General features: G+C 43.9%; 2 long non-coding RNA genes across 3 annotated transcripts in view; both read left to right on the forward strand.

The window, feature by feature from the left end:
• LOC129462707 (uncharacterized) overlaps positions 1-20,940 on the forward strand; it is a 50,820-nt gene that overhangs the window by 23,557 nt on the left and 6,323 nt on the right. Inside the window, exon 3 of the long non-coding RNA XR_008650923.2 lies at positions 972-1,044. This is a non-coding gene — a long non-coding RNA (uncharacterized lncRNA). The remainder of the gene's footprint in view (positions 1-971; positions 1,045-20,940) is intronic.
• On the forward strand, positions 18,182-20,243 carry LOC134732483 (uncharacterized). 2 transcript variants are annotated; one of them, XR_010115703.1, is made up of 4 exons: positions 18,182-18,393; positions 19,208-19,313; positions 19,668-19,870; positions 20,043-20,243. It is a non-coding gene; the product is annotated as an uncharacterized lncRNA (long non-coding RNA). The 2 variants fall into 2 exon arrangements; XR_010115704.1 differs by lacking the exon at positions 20,043-20,243 and having other exon boundaries at positions 19,668-19,959.

A 20,940-nucleotide genomic window follows, 5' to 3' on the forward strand; every position in this document is an offset into this window, starting at 1 on the left:
CGTATTCTACTTATATTTATCAGCGTTCATGTCTCGTCTGATTGTAAGGCCCTCCCAGTGGAAACAGTGTCCCATTTATTTTTGTGGTGCCAAGGTACTTTGCATAATTCTTTGCATGTCAACAAAGATGTATTGATAATTTATTAAATTTTTTTTCAATGACAGGACTTCAACTTTTATTTATTGAGGAACTTTGAGAACACATTTTGCTATGATGATAATCAAGAGATTGTCATCACTATTGTTTTAAAGGTGTTAGTTGAAAATATCAAAACCAGCCAAACATTCTGTCCTCATTTGCAGTCAGTGAGAATGTTTCTGTCATTTGAGATTCTGAAATTAAGCCTATGAACGTTCATCCAATAGATTCTGGTTCCCAGGCACTGAAACTCTCTGCCAAGGAAGAATCACAGATCTGTCTGAGTAATCTTTATTTTTATCCTGAAAATGGAGAAAAGAATTTCCTACACCAATAGGGACAAGCTGCTATTTAGCTATTACCTCTAGAATTAGGGACACTGTGCTAATGGGAGGTAGGAATAAAATTTTTTCTTGGAGCACTAAATACAAATCTATTTAGAGAAATGAGTAGCCTTTAGCTCCTCTTTTGAATTCAATTTTGAGACATTGAACATAGAGGAAGCAGAAAGGTCAGAGAATAGAAAATACCCATGCTTTTAGGATGGCAAATCTTTTGTATCAAAAGAATCCTGGTTGCCTTGGGCCCAGGGGGCAAGCCCTTGGGAGGCTCTTTCAGAGGCCTCTAGCACCCTGCCTTAGGGAACCCCATGTGGAGTTGTGCCTGAGGAACTGCACCCCGCAGGAAACTGTTTTTGGCAAGTTTGAGTATTAATAACAAGAAGCATTACCATTAACAATCATCCTTGTAGCTCTTCTAGAACTGTAACTGTAGTGCCACGAGGGATTCTTTTTGGCCAATTATTAGTCATGTCCTTGTTTATGTGCTTTAGGGGAGTGCCAGCTGATTACTCTGGGCTCAAGAACACCTTTTGAGGACTTATGGATCTGGGCCTCATGAAAACAGTGAGTAGAAACACTGCATTTATATATCTCCTAGGAATTTGCGAAGAGTTTCATATACATTGTCTCACTGTACCTGGGGGTAGGCAGAAGCCATCCTCTTCTAACTTAAGCTAATGTGGGTAGTGAAGTTCAGGGTCCATGATTGTTAAGGCCTCAAATGGCATCTACTTTGTTAGGAAATTTAGAGTGTGTGTCCTCTTCTGGTTGCCAGATCTCACAAGGCTCCAGACATCTGGAGCCGACAGATCAGGTCACTACTAGTTAGCATCAAGATGGTGTTAAAGCCCTGAGTCAAAATTAATCACAGCAGCTATTCTCTAGTTCACCCTATGGTTATCCCCAGGGTCATTAATGAAACTGGATGTGACAGGTCCAGATTTTACATTTCATGTAGAGAACCAGTAAGCATTTATGAAATCTACCGGGAATTATTTCCCAATAATCCTGGCATGGGATCTGTGGTCTATTTGTTGTTTAGGCTCTACACAGTCCTTGGAATTCACTGGGTAGTTATCCTTGTAAATAGCTTGCAAGCACAATGTCTTAGGGAAAAAACCTGCAGTGCAATGTACATTTGAAAGTAGGTGGCACAGTAGGAAGCTAGGAAGAGAGCTGGTGTATACCACTCTCTCCTGCGTTGTAATGGGGGTTGGGGGGGGTGGAACGAAGAGGAGGGAGAATATTTGGGATCTAAGGAATGAGAAGGTTAGGATAAGTGGGCTAAGTTCATCCACTTCTTGCCTTCGCTTCACTGGGAGAGGTTTTTAAAAACTCAGACTTCGACCCAGTTCTAATGGATCACAGTGTCTAGGGGTGGGGCCCAGAGATCTGCATTTCAAGCATCCAAGTGATTTTGGTGCATCTGAGGGGTCATTGGTTTGAGCCCCTAGAGATCCAAGGCACCCATGTCTCAGGGAATCCCACACTGAATTGTGCCTGAGGACCTGAGGACCTGCACACTGGAGGAATCTGTTTTCAGTAAGCTTGATTATTAATAATGAAGCTTGAAAACCACTGGTGTAACTAATGACAGACTGCAAGCAACAGTGTAGAGATCCCTGGACTAAGAGTTAGGGTCCTGTGTGCCACAGGCTTCCTGCGTGACTTTGTACAAGTCACTTTGCCTCTCTGGCTCTTAGTTTCCTCATCTGTAAAATTGGGGCAGGGTGAACAAAATAAGTGCAAACATTCCATCCTGCACTCACACCCTGGTTGGAAGACTATCTCTGACACAAATACCTGGAGCCACGCAGGGACCCTGTGGTGATCCCTGTGCAGATGCTGGGAGTACGGGCGAGGGGACACAGAGAAATGCACAAGGAAGAGTGTCAGGCGAGTGGCCTCACCATCAAGGTGGCTCTTGATTTTGTGGGGCCTGAAGCTCATGTAATTTGCGGGGCCCTCTTTAATAAAAATGATGCAAAACTACTATCAAAAATTAAATGTAAGGCCGGGCACAGTGACTTATGTCTGTAATGCCAGCACTTTGGGAGGTTGAGGTAGGCAGATCACTTGAGGCCCGGAGTTCGAGACCAGCCTGGACAACATGGTGAAACCTCTTCTCTACTAAAAATACAAAAATTAGCTGGGTTTCCTGGCATGCACCTGTAGTCCCAGCTGCTTGGGAGGCTGAGGCATGAGAATCGCTTGAACCTGGGAGGCGGAGGTTGCAGTGAGCTGAGATCGCACCACTACACTCCAGCCTGGGCGACAGAGCAAGACTCTGTCTCCCCCACCCCCAAAAATTTAAATATAAAACTGGATGTTTGTTTAGAATAATACAAGAAATAACAATAAACTACATACTTGATGAAAAGTGTCATAAATACAGAATCCAGAAAAATAACAGTATTCTAATGAATTTGTTGCCCAAAACACCTTCATAATACTTTTTCCCTGTAGTTTTGGGCAGCATACACTTTTTCTCTTCATGTGACAACAACTTTGTAATTATCATTTTCTTTGGAGAGAATAGAATGATAACTCAGTCTTTGCTCTAATGTGTCTGATATTTGTTTTTCTAAGCTATTGATAGTTATTAAGAGTTCTTTCAGCTTCAGAACTCATTATTGGTAATATCCTGTACATTTTACGGATTGTCATCAAATCTAGGAAAACCTTAATCAAGCTTCTTTTGTATCTGAGTTGTAAGAGTTGGAAGAATTTTTCCATATACTAGCTTTCAGCTTTGTCCATTTTAATCCTTGTTTTTTCTCCTTTACCTGCATAGTTCTAGTGTTGGCTGCCGCAGGCCACATTCATACACGACACCAGTGTGCCTCCATGTCAGGACACTGGTGAGTTGGCAGAGTGGGTTGTCAGAGCCATTTCTATAGCAGGATGGCTAGCCATTACCGACCTGTACATGGAAGTGATGCAAACACCCCCCTAACCCGACACCAGATGTATCCCTGACTCCACTTCCCCTTAACCAGATCCCTGAGATGCCCACGATTACTCCAGGACTGCCTGACCTGAGGGGAAGCATGACGGAAGGGGAAGGAAAGTGGAAAGAAGGGGTGGTCTTTAACCTATTGCTGCAACATGAATATATTTTTTCTATATGTATATTTTATATGTCAATTTTCATATAATTTGTATTGCAGGAGGAATGAATATTGTGTGTTATATATATATATAATGCTATGGATTGAATTGTGTCCCCCCACCCTAGCCCCCCAGTTTGGTGGTATTTGGAGATGGGACCTTTGGGAGGTAATCAGTGTTAGATGAGGTCAAGAGTGTGGTGCTCTCACAGTGGGGTTAGTAGCTTTATCAGAAAAGGATGAGAGACGCTCTCTCTCCACTATGTGAGGACACAGTGATAAGGTGGCCATCTGCAAGCCAGGAAAAGAGGCCTTACCAGAAACTGAATCTGCCCGACCTTTCATCTTGGACTTCTCAGCCTCCAGAACTGTGAGAAATAAGTCTGTTGTTTGACCCACTCAGTCTATAGTACTTTTTTATGGCAGCCCAAGCAGACTAAGACATTATATATACTATTAATAGATCTATATTGTCATGTGAACCCATTGCTAAGGCCCTTCCAGGGCCATAGAGGAGCCAGTGCAAGGAGGACCCAGGATCTTAAGCTTCATTGGCTTCACAGTAACCTGCCTGTTTCTGACGCTGGGACAGTGACTGAGGTTGACTATGGGGATCACAGGGCTGAGATCCTTTCCCTAAGGCTGCTGTATGGTTTGAGACACTTGGGCAGACACCTCTAGGGTGAAGTACTGTGACCATGGCAGCGGCCTAGGGTGTGGGTTAACTTGTATTTCTTCCTTCTCCTCTCATCCCTTATTTAGAATTCAGGAAGGTTCACACCTGTCCAGGTAACTGAGCTGAAATCTCATTAGTTAGTCTCACCATCCCCAACCTCCATGGCCCCCTATGAAAGGGTGAGGTTTTAACCCTTCAGAGGAAGGGGAAGGGAAATCCTAAAACAAATGTCATAAAAAGAGGCTGAGAAGTGGCAACACTTCCTTGGTACCTGCTTAAAGAGAGCACAAGGCAAAGCTGGACTGTCAGCAGAGGGTCCCGCAGGGAGTATGCCTGACTAGGTTGTATTAGGAGCAGAGGCAGCAGGAAGCTCTAGCAAAGACACAAGAGGGAACCCTGCTGGGGCTTGGGAGCAGGAGATTGGGGAGTGAAGGGTCCTGAATGGGTGACTGACTTCAAGAGACCAGGAGATAACTGGAGACCATTCAGAATCCCCAAACATGTGAATACTCAAGAACATGCAGACTCAAGGTCAGTGGAAAACAATAAAGCCCCCTTATTGATACAGCAGCTGCAGTTGGCCAGGTTCACTTACCAGCTAAGTGACATTCTGGAGCACCAAGCTTCCAGAGGGAAATATTTACAAGTCAGCCTCCTTCAAAAGGACATCCCTGTCATAAGCATTCTGAGTCATGAAGGACTAGTTCATGATGGTTAAATTAGCAAATACCATGAGCCTACTTAAAAAAAAAAAAAAAAACAGTTTTGGTGACCACCAGAAGCTGGAGAAGGGAGTGTGGCCCTGCCAACACCTTGACTTCAGACTTCTGGCCGTCAGAACTGTGAGAGAACACATTTGTGTTGTTTTAAGTCACCAGAGTTGTGGTAATTTGTTACAGCAGACCTAGGAAACCCACATAGACACCTAATAACGGCACAACACTTGGCTCCCCAGGAACAATACAGCCAGGTTACTTCCCACGTTATGGAGTCATAATAACACCAACCCTGAGGACTGATTTAGCCAACTTTCAAATATAATCATAATAAGAGGATGGGAGACGGGAAGCAAGAAGAACATATGTATGCATTAAGAGAAGTAAATCCTTCCCCCCTTAGGGAAGTAGATGGAAAAAAAATAAAAAATAAAATACGATCCTCAGTTTTGCAATTGCAACAGAATCATGCAACATGTCCTCTGTATTCATTTCCTTTCCTGATGTTACAAAGACCACATAGGTAGTGGCTTACCACTCGCCCAAGCTGGAGTGCAGTAGCGCGAACATGGTTCACCGCAGCCTCGACCTCCTGGGCTCAAGCAATCCTCCCACCTCAGGCTCCTTAGTAGCTGGGACTACAGTAACATGCCACCATGCCTGGCTAATTTTTGTATTTTTTGTATATACAGGGTTTCACCATGTTTCTCAGGCTGGTCTCCTGGACTCAGCAATCCCCCTGCCTCGGCCTCCCAAAGTGCTGGGATTACAGGCATGAGCCACTGCACCCGGCTCCAACACACATTCCTTATCTCACATTTTCTGTGGGTCAAGAGTCAGTGCACAGTTTAGCTAAATCCTCTGCTCATGATCTTTTAAGGCAGCAATCAAGGTGGTGGCTGGGCTGTGTTCTGTTGACTTGCTTGGGGAAGAATCTGCTTCCAAGCTTGTTCAGGTTGTCGGCAGAATTCACCTCCTTGTGGTTGTATGACTTGGGTCCCGGTTTCTTGCTGACTAGGCCAAAGGCCACCCTCAACTCTTAAAGGACAGCTGTAGTTCCTGGCCACATGGCTCTCTCACAGGCTCTCTCTCAACATGACAGCTTACTGCATGGCAGTAAGGGAGATTCTTTCTCCCTAGTTTATAGAGCTTTATATAAAGTAGCATAATCACACTCCCATCACTTGTGACATGTAACATCACTTAATCAAGGAAGTGACATCCCATCACCTTTGCCATATTCTATTTGTTATAAAAAAGTCACAGGCTCTGGCTGTAATCAAAGGGACTGGATGCTATAAGGGTGTGTTTTGTCGGCGGTCACTGTAGGATGTGTCTGCCACATTCTACTGTGTGACTTCTTCCTTTTCATTGTTGTGCAATATTCCTCTGCACGTGACTAAACCACAGTTTATCTATTCTACTACTGATAGATATTTGGGGTATTTTTAGTGTTTAGTTATTAAGAATAATGCTATTTTAAGTAGTCTTGTACATGTCTCTAAATGAATATATGCATTCATGTCTCTGGAGTATATAATTAGGCATGCTCAGTTTTTTTTTTTCTTTCTGTAATTTAATTCATCCAATACTTATTTACAATAAACTCTCCTTGCTGCAATTTAAAAAGTCACGACTGAGGATGGGGCTGGAGGGTAAAAGAAGGGTTGACTTTTGATGCAACAATTGTGATTTACATCCTCCTACCCCACTCCCTGCCGCTAAGGTGGTGCTGATTGGATCTCTATTCTGTGAAAGCTTTGCTGATGATTTCTCTCCCTTCCACCTTTTCTTCTGGTAACCAATCAAACATAAACTAGTGCCCGCCCACCCTAAACTTAAGACAGTGCATCATGGTTGCTAGCCTGTTTTTAGGGGATATAGGTTTCCAGCTCTCAGGGACAGCCTTTTCTGTGTTTTTCTCAGCGCCTGGCTTTAGTCTGCACATGTCTGAGAGTCTTGGCCACCAGCGGACCCCTACGGATGCACAGTGAGACCTCGAAAGTGCTGGAGCCTAAAACTGTAACTTCAGAAAAACTGCCAGAGTCAGGCTGCAGCCCCAGAGGCTGCTTTTCCCTTCAGTGCAAGAGAAATGAAAAGATTCAGTCATATTTAGAAGGGAAAGGCAGGTGATGAAGGAAACTAATCCACAAAAAGATAAACCCTCCAGCCTTTCTTTGGAGTCTGAGGTATCTTCCCTCCTCTGACCAGAAACTGAGAAGGTCTCACAAGGAGTTCTTAAATACAGATGAACCCCATTTTAAGGCCAGCTAGAGCTAAAAATCATGTAATATGTGATCTGAACTCAAAATGATTGAATTATTCTACACAGCTGCTTTTGCATGGAAGTGTTTGTTGTTGGCATGACTGCACATCTAACCACCCAGCTAGAAATTTCAAGTCCTCTTCAATTAATGTTGCCTCATCTCTCACACCCAATCAAAATAATTATAAATTCTGTCTGTGCAATCTCATAATCATGTATTAAACTATCTCTTCTTCTTTGCCTCCGTGACTGTGCCCTAAAGTCTTGCATCATTGCTTCCTGGATTCGTGACAATGGTCATCACTTATTAATGTTCATTGTATGTCAGGAGCTCTGGTAGGCACTTTATATATATCATTTAATTTAAAAACATTCCTGAGAGGTAGATACTCTTGTCTCCAATCTACCTGTGAGGACAGAGAAACTTAGGGAGTTTAGACTTTGCCAAGTTACACAGCTTATAGATGGCAGAAGTAGGATGCCAACCCGGATATGTTGATGCCAAAGTCTGTGACACTCCAATGTGGCACTCTAATGGTGGCCAGTTGATCCTGCCCTAGACAATTACAGAGGTGTGCTCTGTTCCACTGATGAGATTAGGTGAAGAACTAGAAGTGATTTCAACAGGAAACTGATCCTGCTGCTCCTCAACTATTACCAGAAAGAAAGGTCCAAGAACAACTATTCTAAAAACACAATAGTCATTTTGGCAGAAGTCTTTGGAATTTAATTAACATGTATCCAACAATACTATGCAACATGTTGACTCTCAGTTCCTTATGGGTACATTTTTCACATAATTTATTCTGGCATGACCATTCCTTCATTCAGCTAGTATTTACAGAGCACCTATAGTATTCCAGGCACTCTTCTGGGTGCTAGTGATATTGCTGTGAAAAGATGACAAAGTCCCTGTCTTCATGAAGCCTACATTCTAGAAGGAGAAATAGAAAACAGATGACCAGACAAAGAGATGAATGACTGTGTATATGCAATGAGTGCTATGTAGGGTATGTATAGGCTGTTATCATAAAGAATGGCAGGGGTGGGGGGATACTTAACCTGAGACATGAAGATTGAGAAAGGAACAGCGATGCTATGTGCAGCAGGAGGGAAATTTCAGGCAAACAGTCGTGTGTTCAAAGCCTCTGAGCAGTAAAAAGGCTTGGGTTTTTCCAGGTGCTGAAAGAAGTTGAATGTGATAACAGCGTGGCGACTGATGGGGAGAGGGATGTGAGATGACATTGACAAGGTAGAATGAAGCAAGATGCTATAGGGCAAGACTTCGGGTTTTATTCTAAGTGCAATAGGAAGGCACTAAAGGGTTCTAGACAGAAGAGTGGCAAGATAGGATTTGTGTTTTTAAAAATTTGCTCTTGATTCTGTATGGAGAGGGGATGTATGGGATGGAAGTGGGGAGATCAGTTATAAGGCTTTCACATCCCCTTTACACTTGTAGTGGTTCAAGTGTAATGGGTCTTAAAATTTATATGTTGAAGTTGTAACCCCCAGTACCTCAGAATGTGACTGTATTTGGAGATATAGGGCCTTTAAAAAGGTAAGTGAGGATATCAGGGTTGGCTCTAATGCAATATGACTGGTCTCCCTATAAGAAGAGAATATTAGGTTGCAGAGAGATGCACAGAGATGAAGAGATATAGGTGGACCTGAAATATACTTCTGAGGAAGAAGTGACAGATGAATTAAACATGAAGGGTAGGGAAGAAGATGAAATCAAGGATGACCCCCAGATATCTCTGGCTTATGCTACTGGGTGGATGGTAGTATCAGTTACTGAAAAGAGGAGGCTGGGGAGGAGCATATTTGGGAAGAGAAATCAAAAGCTCTTGACCTGTTAAACTGGGGATGCCCATTAGGCATGTGAGTGGAGATATGGAGTAGGCAGATGGTGGAAACAAGGCTGAACATCAGGGGAAATATAAGGGCTGGAGATAGAAAGTTGACAGCTGTGCCATGTCATGGTATTGGAAGCCAAGTGAGTGAATGAGCTTACTGAGGAGAAGGGACAGAGAAAAGAGCTGAGCATCTTGGAGAAACCCATGTTGAATCTCTGGCAGAGGAGGAAAAGTCAGGCAATGAGATTGAGAAGGTGTGACCAGTGGGGTAGGAGAAAACCAGGAGTCTATGGTGTCAGTCAAAAGAGAAGCAGGCTTAAAGAACAGGGAAATGGTCAGCTGTGCCAAATGCTGCTGAACAGTTGAGTGGGATGAGGATAGGAGAATATGCCATGGACTCGCCAAGGTGGAGGCCATGCTATTCTTGACAAGAGCACCAGGGTGGTGGTTGCTGGGGCTAAAATGAAGTGAATTAGGAATGAATGAGAAGTAACTAAGTGGAGACAAAATGTGTAAGGATCTCTTACTAGACATTTGATTTTGGAGAGGAGCAGAGGAGTGAGGAAACAGCTGGAGAGGTTGAGGAGCCAGGACGACAGAGAGTAAGGAATAGATTGTGTTGCAGGAGAGGGAGGAGAGACCTGAAGGAGTGAAGATCTCCTTTGGGGGAAAGGGGTGAGATCCTTGGAAAGGATCCCTTGGAAAGACTGGGCTTTGCCTGGAGAGGGGACACCTTCTCTGCTATATTAGCACGAAGGAAGGAGATGCTGGTGGGCTTAGGCTTCATCTGATGCCTTCCATTTTCTCAAGGAAACAGGAGGCCATGTCATCAGCTGAGAGGGGGAGAGAGAAGGGAGTTGTTGAGAAAAGAGAAGAAGGCAGGAAAGAGCCAGTTCATAAAGTGGCATGTTGGTCCAGGTCCTTTAAGAAGCAAATGTCAAGATGGGAATAAGCATGCAAAGATTTTATTAGTGCAACTCCCTGTGTGAACAAGTGAGGAGGGAGTCAGAAGAGGCTGGTACAGCTGTCTAACAGTGATGCAAGTCTGACCCTGAGTGAAGGAGGAAAGAAAGGAAGGTTGGATGGAAGCATCCTAGATTGCCATGAAATCTGGGGAAGGTTTGGCAGGATTAATGCAGAGCCAAAGTTCACTGTCAGAGGAGTGCCCTGTTTCCCCTGAATGAGCTTGACTTGTTATCCCTGTTGAGCTCAGCCATTGGCTGCAAGCAGCCTGTGGGAAAGTGGCCTCAGAGTCAACACAGTGATGGCTTTCACAGTATAGTGGCTGGGGACTTTGGTTAATTACACATACACTGCAAGATACATTCTCACAGCCACCACAATGAGGAAAGTGAGCGTACTTAGAATAGACATAGTCATGCTACCAGGCAGTGTTGGGCATCCATTTGAAGTTTGCAATTATAATTTTAAAGTGAAAGCCATCTTTCCTTGGAAACTGTGATGCTCAAATTTAAACACTTTGTGAATGCATGATTGAGATTTCAGACTGAATTCCCAGTCTGAACGAATTTCAGGCCAACATCAATGTGATCAATATTCTATGGAGTGAAGATTTGAGACCTTGACTTCTCATATGTTTATTTTCTGGATTGGACCCAGAAATATTGTCTAAGTTTGTTCCTTCTATAGGGCTGCCTCAGTCCACCTTTGGACAGTGACAGAATCCTTTTGTTCATATGGGAGTCATGGTCAAGTCCTTAATTCTCATAACCGGTGCCTCTCAGCACATGTAGCTTCTGAAAAGTCAATTTTTATAAACACTGTTTTTCTGATACCAAAAGAAATATATGTAAAAAATATGAAAACTACACTGTTGGTGACCTGCCCACATTCCTTAACCCACCTGAAAGTCATCTGCAGTTGTGGATGGTTCTGTTATATGTGGGTAGTTCTGTTATATATGGATGGCTTCCTTTCTCAAGCACCTTTGTCCCCTTCTTGAGGACATTCTCTGGCTATAGGAGCTTTCTTAGCTTGCACATAGGGTGGTTGAAAGTGCCGGGAGTGCTGGGGAGTTAACATTTCCAGAAGTGATCCTTAACAATGGAGGATGAGAGTGGCTGGATAAATATCTTGACCAGCTATCTTGACCCTTGATGGGACTGTTCTGAGATGTGTTTCATAGAGTGTCTCAGAGTTTCCCTTGAGGGATTTAGCTCCAATTGCCAACAGTGGTAACCCATTCGTCAGCACATCCCATATTGACCTTCTTTTCTTTCTTCTACTTCTTCACCCCACTTCTAGTGCCTCCTGCAATTATCTCCCAAGCAGTTGCACCCAAATTCTCCTTTCAGGAGTGAGAAGAACCCAAAACTAGCATAAGCACAAAGCAGTCAATTATACCATCTAGAAATAGACAGTTAACAGTTGATATTCTGTCATTCTTTCTATTCTTTATCTTTCTCTCTCTCTCTCTCTCTCTCTGTGTGTGTGTGTGTGTATATATATGTGTATATATATGTGTGTGTGTATATATACGTGTGTATATATATATATATATATACACATTCTCCATGTTTAAATCCTTCTTTTTTCCCTGTTTAATGCTGTAGATCCTATTTTGTTACTGATTTTTAAAGCTGTAATATTACAGACAATTATCAGGTCATAAAAATTATGATATAGAAAATAATTGTTAATGACTATCTAGTATTTCTTTGGATGTGTATAAGATTGATTTTGAAGATTACTGATCTGCCTTTAATCAGTAATAGAAAGTTACTCTACTCTAGCTGAATTCTTTCCAAATAATGTGTCTTCCAACCATGTGTGACCCAACTTTTAGCAAACAGTTATGGAGGATTGCCTGACGGACATGCAGTTTACCCTTAGATAGCGTAGATCTTATTTCCCAGTCCAAATCAGGTGAGTCGACTACTGGGTTGATGTATTTGGCCTCTCTCCCTTTGCCACCTCTTAGTCCTAAGTTGAGGTTTGGAATATCACCTCTAGGAACCCTATGGAATAGCTGTGGAGAACTTAGCATTGTATAGATTGCTGAGAATCTATGAGACTTCCCTTGTGTGAGAATTTGGAGGAAAAATTCACTCAAGCCCCAGAACAAGGAAAAAGAAAGCTCTCACTGAGGAATTGGCTTTCTTTTGTCTTTTGTTCATTGTCAGTTTTGTAACTTTTACATTCTCATTTTTGCTTTGTTTCATAAGAAGCTCAGAGCCTAATTCATATTCTATTTTTGGTAATTATATAAGATCAGTGTAAATCACTGGATACTAACTTTCCTTCTATATTAATCTTTCTACTACCCCTTCTTAATTTTCTCCTTAAACTTGGTTTCTCTTCAAATAAAAAAAAAAATCTTACATTGGGTAGTGTATTAGTCTGTTCTCATGCTGCTAATAAAGACATACCGGAGACTGGGTAATTTATAAAGGAAAGAGGTTTAATTGACTCACAGTTCCACATGGCTGAGGAAGCCTCACAATCATGGTGGAAGGCAAATGAGGAGCAAAGGCACGTCTTACATGGCAGCAGGCAAGAGAGCTTGTGCAGGGGAACTCTCATTTATAAAACCACCAGATCTCATGAGACATATTCACTACCACGAGAAGAGTATGGGGGAAACAGCCCCCATGATTCAATTGTCTCCACCTGGCCCCACCCTTGACATGTGGAGATTATTACAACTCAAGGTGAGATTTGAGTGGGGATACAGCCAGACCATATCAGGTAGATTTTTAAAGTCACCTCAAAAAATATAATGATATGCAGTATGTTTATGGCTTCCTCTTCCCCACCGTTCCTTTTCCCCCTCCTGTGGGATGTCAGGGACTTCTGCTTGTTTTTTGGGGAGGAGGACAAGGGTTTTCCTGGACTATTGACACAGGCAGTTTGGATGGGACTTAGCAGTCTCAGGACCCAGTGGGCCTCCCTCAGCAATGTGACTACCAGTAGTGCTCAGCCAGCTATTGATGGGCAGATTTATCCCATAGAGATGCGAACAGCATCTGCTCAGACATCAGATCTGCTGTGGGAAAGATGAGAAATGGGCTGCATATGTGGGCATCATTTTTGCACAGTTCCCTGGTACTCAACACCCAGAGAGCTGGCAGCCTCTCACGCAGACCCCTCCTCCCTATGGCCAGGCCTCCATCTCCAGCCTCCATCTGCACCATCCCCACCCCCACGGTGGAGGAGAAGGAGTGACCCCTGTGGCAGGGAGAAGGTGAAAGTCACCTGCCCATCCCTCTCCTGCTGTTCTCTTCTGAGTCCTCTTTATTTCCCTAGACCTTTGCCTGTTGGTTCTCAAGAGCATCATTTGGAAGTAAGAGGTAAACCCAACTGAATATTAACTACTGTTTTTATTTTTTTAATTATACAAATTTATGGGGCATGTGTGAAACTTTGTTACATGTATTTAATGTGTAGTGATCAAGTCAGAGAATTTATTGTGTCCATCATCTGAGTACAATACATTTTTGTCAACTATAGTCACCCTACTCTGTTATCATGCATTTAATTTATTCCTTCTGTCTTATTACATATTTGTACCCTTTAACCCACTTTTCTTCATGGCTAAATAGTATTTCATTGTGTATATATGATGCATTTTCTTTATCCATTCATCTGTTGATGGACACTTAGGTTGATTCCATATCATTGCTATTGTGAATAGTGCTGCAGTAAACATGGGAGTGCAGGTATTCCTTTGATATATTGGTTTCTTTTCCTTTGGGTAGATACCCAGTAATGGGATTGCCGGGTTGAATGGTAGTTCTATTTTTAGTTTTTTGAGAAGTCTCCATACTGTTTCTTATAGTGGCTGTACTGGTTTACATTGCCACCACAGTGTATAAGAGTTCTCTTTTCTCTGCATCCTTGCCAAGATCTTTGATTGCCTTTTTAATGATAGCCATTCTGACTATGGTAAGATGATACCTCATCGTGGTTTTGATTTGCATTTTTCTGATGATTAGTGATAGTGAGCATTTTTTCATATACCTGTTGGTCATTCGTATGTCTCCTTTTGAGAAATGTCTATTCATGTTCTTTGCCTACTTTTTAATGGGATTGTTTTTTCATTTTCCTCTTGAGTTGTTTTAGTTCCTTGCATATTCTAGATATTAGTTCCCTGTCAGATGAATAGCTTGCAAATATTTTCTCTCATCTACAGATTGTCTCTTCAGTATGTTAATTATTTCTTTTGCTGTGCAGAAGCCTTTTAGTTTAATTAAGTCCCATTTGTCTATTTTTGTTTTTGTTTTTGTTGCCTGTGTTCTCTTTATATTTCTGCTAAGAGAATCATAATTCTCCTGGGCAATGTATAGGCCTCTGACTCCCCTGACTGTACAGGGGGTAAGTGATAGTGGAAGAAAAGCACAATAACTGATCTAGATTTGTATGGGTGAAATATACACATATATGTGTACTTAAAGTATATGTAGAGAGACTATTTAGATGTTTGAATTTCTTTTATAGCTATCTATATGTGTATATGTGTGTCTGTAGCTCCCAGATCTGATCATATCATGCCCAGCCTTAAAAGCCTTCCGTAGTTCCTTCTTGCTTACTATAGGATAAAGTCCAAACTTTCCTTGGCATGGCCTCCATGCGCTCTGTCCTCTCCACCCTCCAGCACCAAACTTCCCTCCAATCAGCCACCTCCCTACCCCCACCCTCAGGCTCCCATCATGGGCACCACTCCCTGGCCCTCGCATGAACCCTGCCCTTTCCCAGCTCTCAGCTCTACAGAGGCTGCTCACTGACTGTACACCTCCCCCGCTTCCTCTCCATAGTTGCCTGCCTTGGAAAGTTCTATTCATTCATCTCAAATGAACATTCACTGTCCCTTCTGAGCTAAGCTAAGCCTTCTTGAAATGGCAGTGCCTAGCACAGTGCAACCAACCAAAAAACACCAAGCGAATTCTCAAGGACCCAAGGCTGAGTCAGGAGTGCCCTCCTTCCCGGCTGCCCGCAGAGCTCCTGGCTCACTATCCCTCCACGAGAGCTCAGCCCAGGTGTGTGCTGTTCATGGCATGCCTGCCTCTCCCATGACAGCCCTCAAGGCACCACTCGTGTCTCTCTCCTCCAGAAGGGCATTTTCAGCACCCTATGCAGGGCCTGACACATGGTTGCTACCCAGTGTATGTTTGAATGAATTATAGATCGCTAGCATGGGACAGATACACTGGAAGCAGAGAAACTGAAAGCAAAATGTTGGAGGTATTGCCCAAGAAGCAATAATCAGGACCAGTGACAAAGCCTCCCCCACACATGAGGACTAGTTCACTGAGGAAAATGGAATTTTTTTGCAACAACTTGAACATCACCACAGCTCTTGAGGAAGACCATGGTTGTTTGTTTTTGGGTCCTCTCCCGTTGCTGTGGATGATGTGTGGTTATGATGGTGCAGCTAAGACAGTGGCAGCAGGCATGGAGGCCAGCCTGAGGGAAACCTCCAGAATGCCCTGCCTCCCAAACCTGAGCAAAGCCCACCTGCTTCCCCTCTACACATGTGTTGCAGCAGGAAATCCAAAGCCATGTTTCTGATTTGCCACTCCTGTACCATTAGACTCTTGGCTGGTTTCTGGTCTTCCTGATTGCCAGATCTGGCTTCGGGCCTGGTGACCCTGCATATCCCTTTAAGATTGCAATAGGGTCAACGGCTATTGTCATTGATTACTCTCTTTATTATCATATTTCCAAGGACTTCCTATTCCTTCTTCCCTTGTATGAAATTTCTAACATCCATCGGTATAAAACCCAGGAGGGCAGGTATTTTGACCTGTTTTATCTACTATCCTAACCCAATGGCTGTGATGAACAATAGCATGTACAGTGGATGCTTTTGATGCAGGGCAGGCAAGCTCCAAAGTGGAGCTTAGCCCACTGGGTTCTTGGCTTTGCACAGGAAAGAATTCAAGGGCAAGCTGGAGGTAGAAGAAAACAGCTTTATTATTATTATTATCATTATTTTATTATTATTAGTTTGAGATGGAGTCTCGCTCTGTTGCCCAGGCTGGAGTGCAGTGGTGCAATCTCGGCTCACTGCAACCTCCGCCTCCCGGGTTCAAGAGGTGTTACAGTTCCATGACTGCTCCTGTAGAGCAGTGCTACTGTGTAGGGAGAGAGCAGCAGGTCAGGGCCATTCTGCAGTCATATTTACACACACTATAATTGCATGCAGATAAAGGAACAGTTTATGCAGCAATTTCTAGGGAAGGGGTAGTAACTTTTGGGTCATTGGGTCATTGCCATGGAAAAGGGTGGTAACGCCCACATGTTGCCATGGCAACGGTGAATTGACACAGCACACTGGTGGGCGTGTCTGATTGAAAGCGGCTTTCTCTGGGGCCCTGTTTTAGCTAGTCCTCAATCTGGTCCCGTGTCCAAGTGTCCAAGCCATGCCTCTGGAGTTGGGTGCCACCTCCTACCTCACCCTGTTGAATAGAAAATGAAAGAGTAAAAGTATGAATGAATGGACACCTGTTAAAAAAGCCATCTATTACAACTAAATGAATGAAGGGCATAGACATTCCTTTGGTTGTTTTGCCAACTAGAAATCTCTCCCTGTGTTCTGTGATGGCCTAAGTCTGGCCCTGCTCAAGTGAGGGACTTCCTCCATGGGCTGGTCTCATTCTTGTGCCCTCCAGGACAGCAGGGCAGGGGGAGAGGGAAATGGGAGGGGCTAAGGGACAACGTGGCTCTTCTCGGAGCCTCTTTACCCTGTGAAGTTTCCCCTGGCAGCTTTCCCCCTTGGCCTGCAGCCTGTGCCGGCCCCTGCCCCCAACTCATTGGCTTTGGTTACAGGGACAGGCCCAGAATCAAGAACAATAAAGGGAGGAGGGGCCTACTTCACAGGGTCAGGGGTCAGGGAGGGGGTTTGAAGAGTGAGGAGATTGGCTCTGTGTAGCATCCGGTTTTAAACAACTCTGTTTAGAAATAGAAGAGAAGCCCTCCGGAAAATGGAAGGGCTCTGGCAGGCCTCCCGGCTGGCCAAGGAACAGCAAGTTCCTGCCAATATGTGACGGAAGTGGGGGATCTGTGGGGAGGGAGGAGGGAAGAGGGCACTGGAGAGAGTAGACACAACCTAGGAACATTTTCCCTGCTAAAAACCTTGCTCTGAAGTAAACATGGAGGGTTCTTATTCTTCTTGGCTGTGTGCACTCGGGCCAGCCTACTTCCTGTGGGCGCAATTATTCCCAGGGGTGTGTGTTTGTTTTTAAAGAAGGAGAATTATAAGCTATTCATGGTCACTGCCTGAGAATTCTTTGGAATAATGAGACAGAAAAATCATCTCTACTGTTCATGTTTCTGAGGAAGAACAAGCCTTCTAGACTCTCTCCTAGGACGGGGCTGGGAAACTCACTTTTTCTCCTGCTAAGCTCCTTCTCAGTCCATTAGAGCCAGAGGGCCAATAGGGGCCTCTTCGTGCTTTGTAGGCTAGACGGTGTAAAGGACCTAGATGTGCAGGAAATCTGCTCTGGCTGATCAGGCAGGTGAACTCGGGGAGGGAGAGCTCTAAGGGAGGACCAAATGAAACAGTGGAGATGGCAGCTCGGCTTCAGCTCACCCCTGCTGGAGCATTCTTAGTGATCACAAAACCCACACTACTGCCTCACTGATACCATAATGTGCAACCATGCCTTTTACTTTACAAATTTCAGGCACCGGCCTTTGGAGATAACAAGGTTGTGAAGTGTCCCACTTCGGGAAGGAATGCTAACAATTGAGTTACCGTCTTGTTGCCACTGACCAGAGCATCAGGTGGTCCATTACTCAAGATAACCGTGGCAACCAGATATGCTGACCCTCATCCCCTACCCTCAGGTGCTTTGCCCAGCCCACCCTGTATACCTCACGCCCCATGTTAATTCCTGCGCTTTGCCTAATAAAAAAGCAGGGCTCTTTTGGGGGAGTAAGTCAGGGAATTCTCTCTCTCTCTCTCTCTCTCTCTCTTTCTCTCTCTCTATTGCTGCCTCTTTTATGTCCAGGCATAAGCTCCAGTGAAGCCTTGTTTGGAAAAACTCTTTTGGCTTTGTGTGAATTTCTATTGCATTGAGAGCCCAAGAATCATGGTTGGTAATGCGAGGGGCCTTATTGAGGGGGGGCAAGTCATTACACATTTTCCAAATGAGACTGAAGTGGATACACAGACTAACAATAACTGCAATGACTCATTCTCCTTTCCAGAACCTCAACTCACAGCTATCCCCAGTGGCTTTGTGGCATTTCACAACTGCTTTGACTTTAGAACCTCTCTCACCTTGGCCCCCCCTCCAGAGCCAAAGGAACCCCTACATCTCAGGAAGTAAGTTATGAATCTGGGATACCTTGGAAGCCCAGATGTAAAACCCATATTAGGGAGGAGGAAATGGGGAAAATGAATGTTTTTTAAAGCCACCTTCTACACAAGCATCCCCAAGAAGGGTGGATCGTCTTTGCTGCTATAGGAACTCTTACGCATTGCTGGTGGAGGGTCCAAAGAGATAATGTTAAAGTATTGATTTGAGCTGAAAGAGTGAATTATGCTAATAATTAGATTATTAATCCTTTTACAAATCTAACACTATCCAATTATTTTAACAAAGATGAAGGAGAAACTAATGAGTGTTCCATAATATCAGTATTGGACAACATAGCTTTAGAGCTTTATGGTCACAGAAAAGGAAAAAAATTGAATTTGTATACATTTTAAGAGAAATGATAAGGTGATTAATAAAAGACTTTGATCATAAATGTATATTATATCAGGATAAAATTCTTTAGGGAAAGAGGAGTGGAAATACAAACTCGAGGAGAAAAAAGGAATATGTCACATTTCTGACTGTTAAAGAAGAGCTTGTTCATGTTTTTTTTTAAAAAATGGAGGATATTAAATTGCTAAAACATTCCAGTTCTATTTTGATACATTTAAATAGTGGCTTATAGTTATTCCAAAATGTTTAACTGTTAAAATGTTAAAAGACTTCAAATTTACAGTAAAATGTAACATTTTTCAGCTATTTAAACTCAAAATGAAAAATTTAAAATACCAACAGAGAAATTTTAAGGCGTTCCTTCAGAGTAGAGGAGGAAAAAAAAAACTGTCAAGGGGGATATATAATGTTTCAACATTATTTTAGGGGACATGCAATGCAAGCAAAATACTTGAAGACTCCTGAGCTGGACAGCATTTGTGTTCTTTTCAACTCTTTGGATTTTGTGGAGGGGGTCTAAGAGGTTACTCTGGTGAGTGGGCACTGCAAAGAGCAGGACACCTATCTCCAAATGTAAAGGAGATAGGTGTCCTTACAACCAAGTCTCCAAACAAAACAAAGTAGAAACAAGCCAACAAATAAAACCCACCATCTCCTTCTCTTATACACACGCACACACACACACACACACACACACACACAGCAGACCTCCCGAGCCCCCCAGTAGTTGTTCCAGTATAGGCCCGTTCATGAACCTGTGGAAACATGAGCGTCGTTAGCAACATGGGATGGTCTGATCCCTGAGAAATCTCTGGAGCTGGGAGTGGCCTCAAAGAGGATCATTAAAGATCAAAAACCCCACTTGAAGTTGTTTGTTCTGCTGCAGTGTAAATCCTCTTGGCTGAGCAGCCCTTGACAGAGTCTGCTGCCTGCACAGAAGTCTTAGACGGGTGTTTGGTTTGGTTTCTGTGGAAATCAAGGCAAGGATCTGAGTTCCACATCTCAGTGCAGACCCAAGACAGTGTACACAGGATGGCAAACTGACTCAAACTGAAAGAACCCAGTGGAAGCAGAAACTAGGAGCCAGAGGTGAGAACATAAGCCTCCCCACCCCCGACTGGAGAATATGGAGACATCCTGGGGACAGTGGCCTTTCCAGGCATGTAGAGGGTTCATGAGCTTGCATTTGGTCATGCATGAGGAGCCCAGCTTGCTTATATTCAGCCCTGCATGGATTCCTCATGCTGTTGTCCTACTCCAGGTGTCAGGAATAGCTCAGCCCTTCCCAGAAGCAGCAAGAGGGCAAGAAGGGCAGAGGAGACTGAGCTGGCAGGTCTCTAAATGACCTCAAGTCACCAATAGCCACTGGTGCTGAAGGAAATGGGAAAATAGTCTCATGACCCAGTGTGTGCTTCCCATGCAGGTGAGCACTGACAGTGGGAGACAGGGGTGTGTCATCCTGGCAAGAGAGCAGAGGGGAGAGGAGAGGATTCCTCATGCTGTGGGAGCTGGAATCCTGGCTTGGCCGCCCTGAGTTCGCCTTCAATGGCCAGGGCCTGACCTCCCCTTCCTAGCAGGGCCCTGCCCAGATCAGGTGGCTGGGAGGGGCTGTTGCTCAGCCCTAGTCCTGGGACCAACCCCAGGAAGTGGTAGCAGGACCCAGGTGGCCTTGGACCATTTCAAAGACTGGCATCAGACGTTTATCAGCTAGTATTTGTACAAGGCCCAGGCTGAGGATGCGTAAGAGACTATGAAAAATGTCAGGGAAGCGAAAACAGCTTACTGTAAATAGGGCTCAGACCCTGGGCAGGGTGCTATGTCTCCCCTTGGGGCCTTGGTGAAGGAAAACAAACATTAATCCAGAGTGAGAGAAAGAAACAGACACCACCTTGTAGGAAGATGGAGGACTGACTCCAGGAAACTCCAAGAGACGGGATGCAAAGAGAGGCAGGGTCTGTGTTTTACTTTTTCTTTGAATGTTCTGCAGTCTGTCATCTCTGGAGGCCTCAGAACCTGGTGTCACATTACAGGGTGAATGCCAGGGACAAGCTAAAGAGAGGTAAGAACCCACAGCAGTGTTAATGGCCACTGTGGGAGAATTCTGGAGATCTTACACTATAAGGGACAGGGAAGCATTCATACATTTAATAAACATTAAA

The sequence above is a fragment of the Symphalangus syndactylus genome, chromosome 14 (genome assembly GCF_028878055.3).
Source record: "Symphalangus syndactylus isolate Jambi chromosome 14, NHGRI_mSymSyn1-v2.1_pri, whole genome shotgun sequence".
Lineage (NCBI taxonomy): Eukaryota > Metazoa > Chordata > Mammalia > Primates > Hylobatidae > Symphalangus > Symphalangus syndactylus.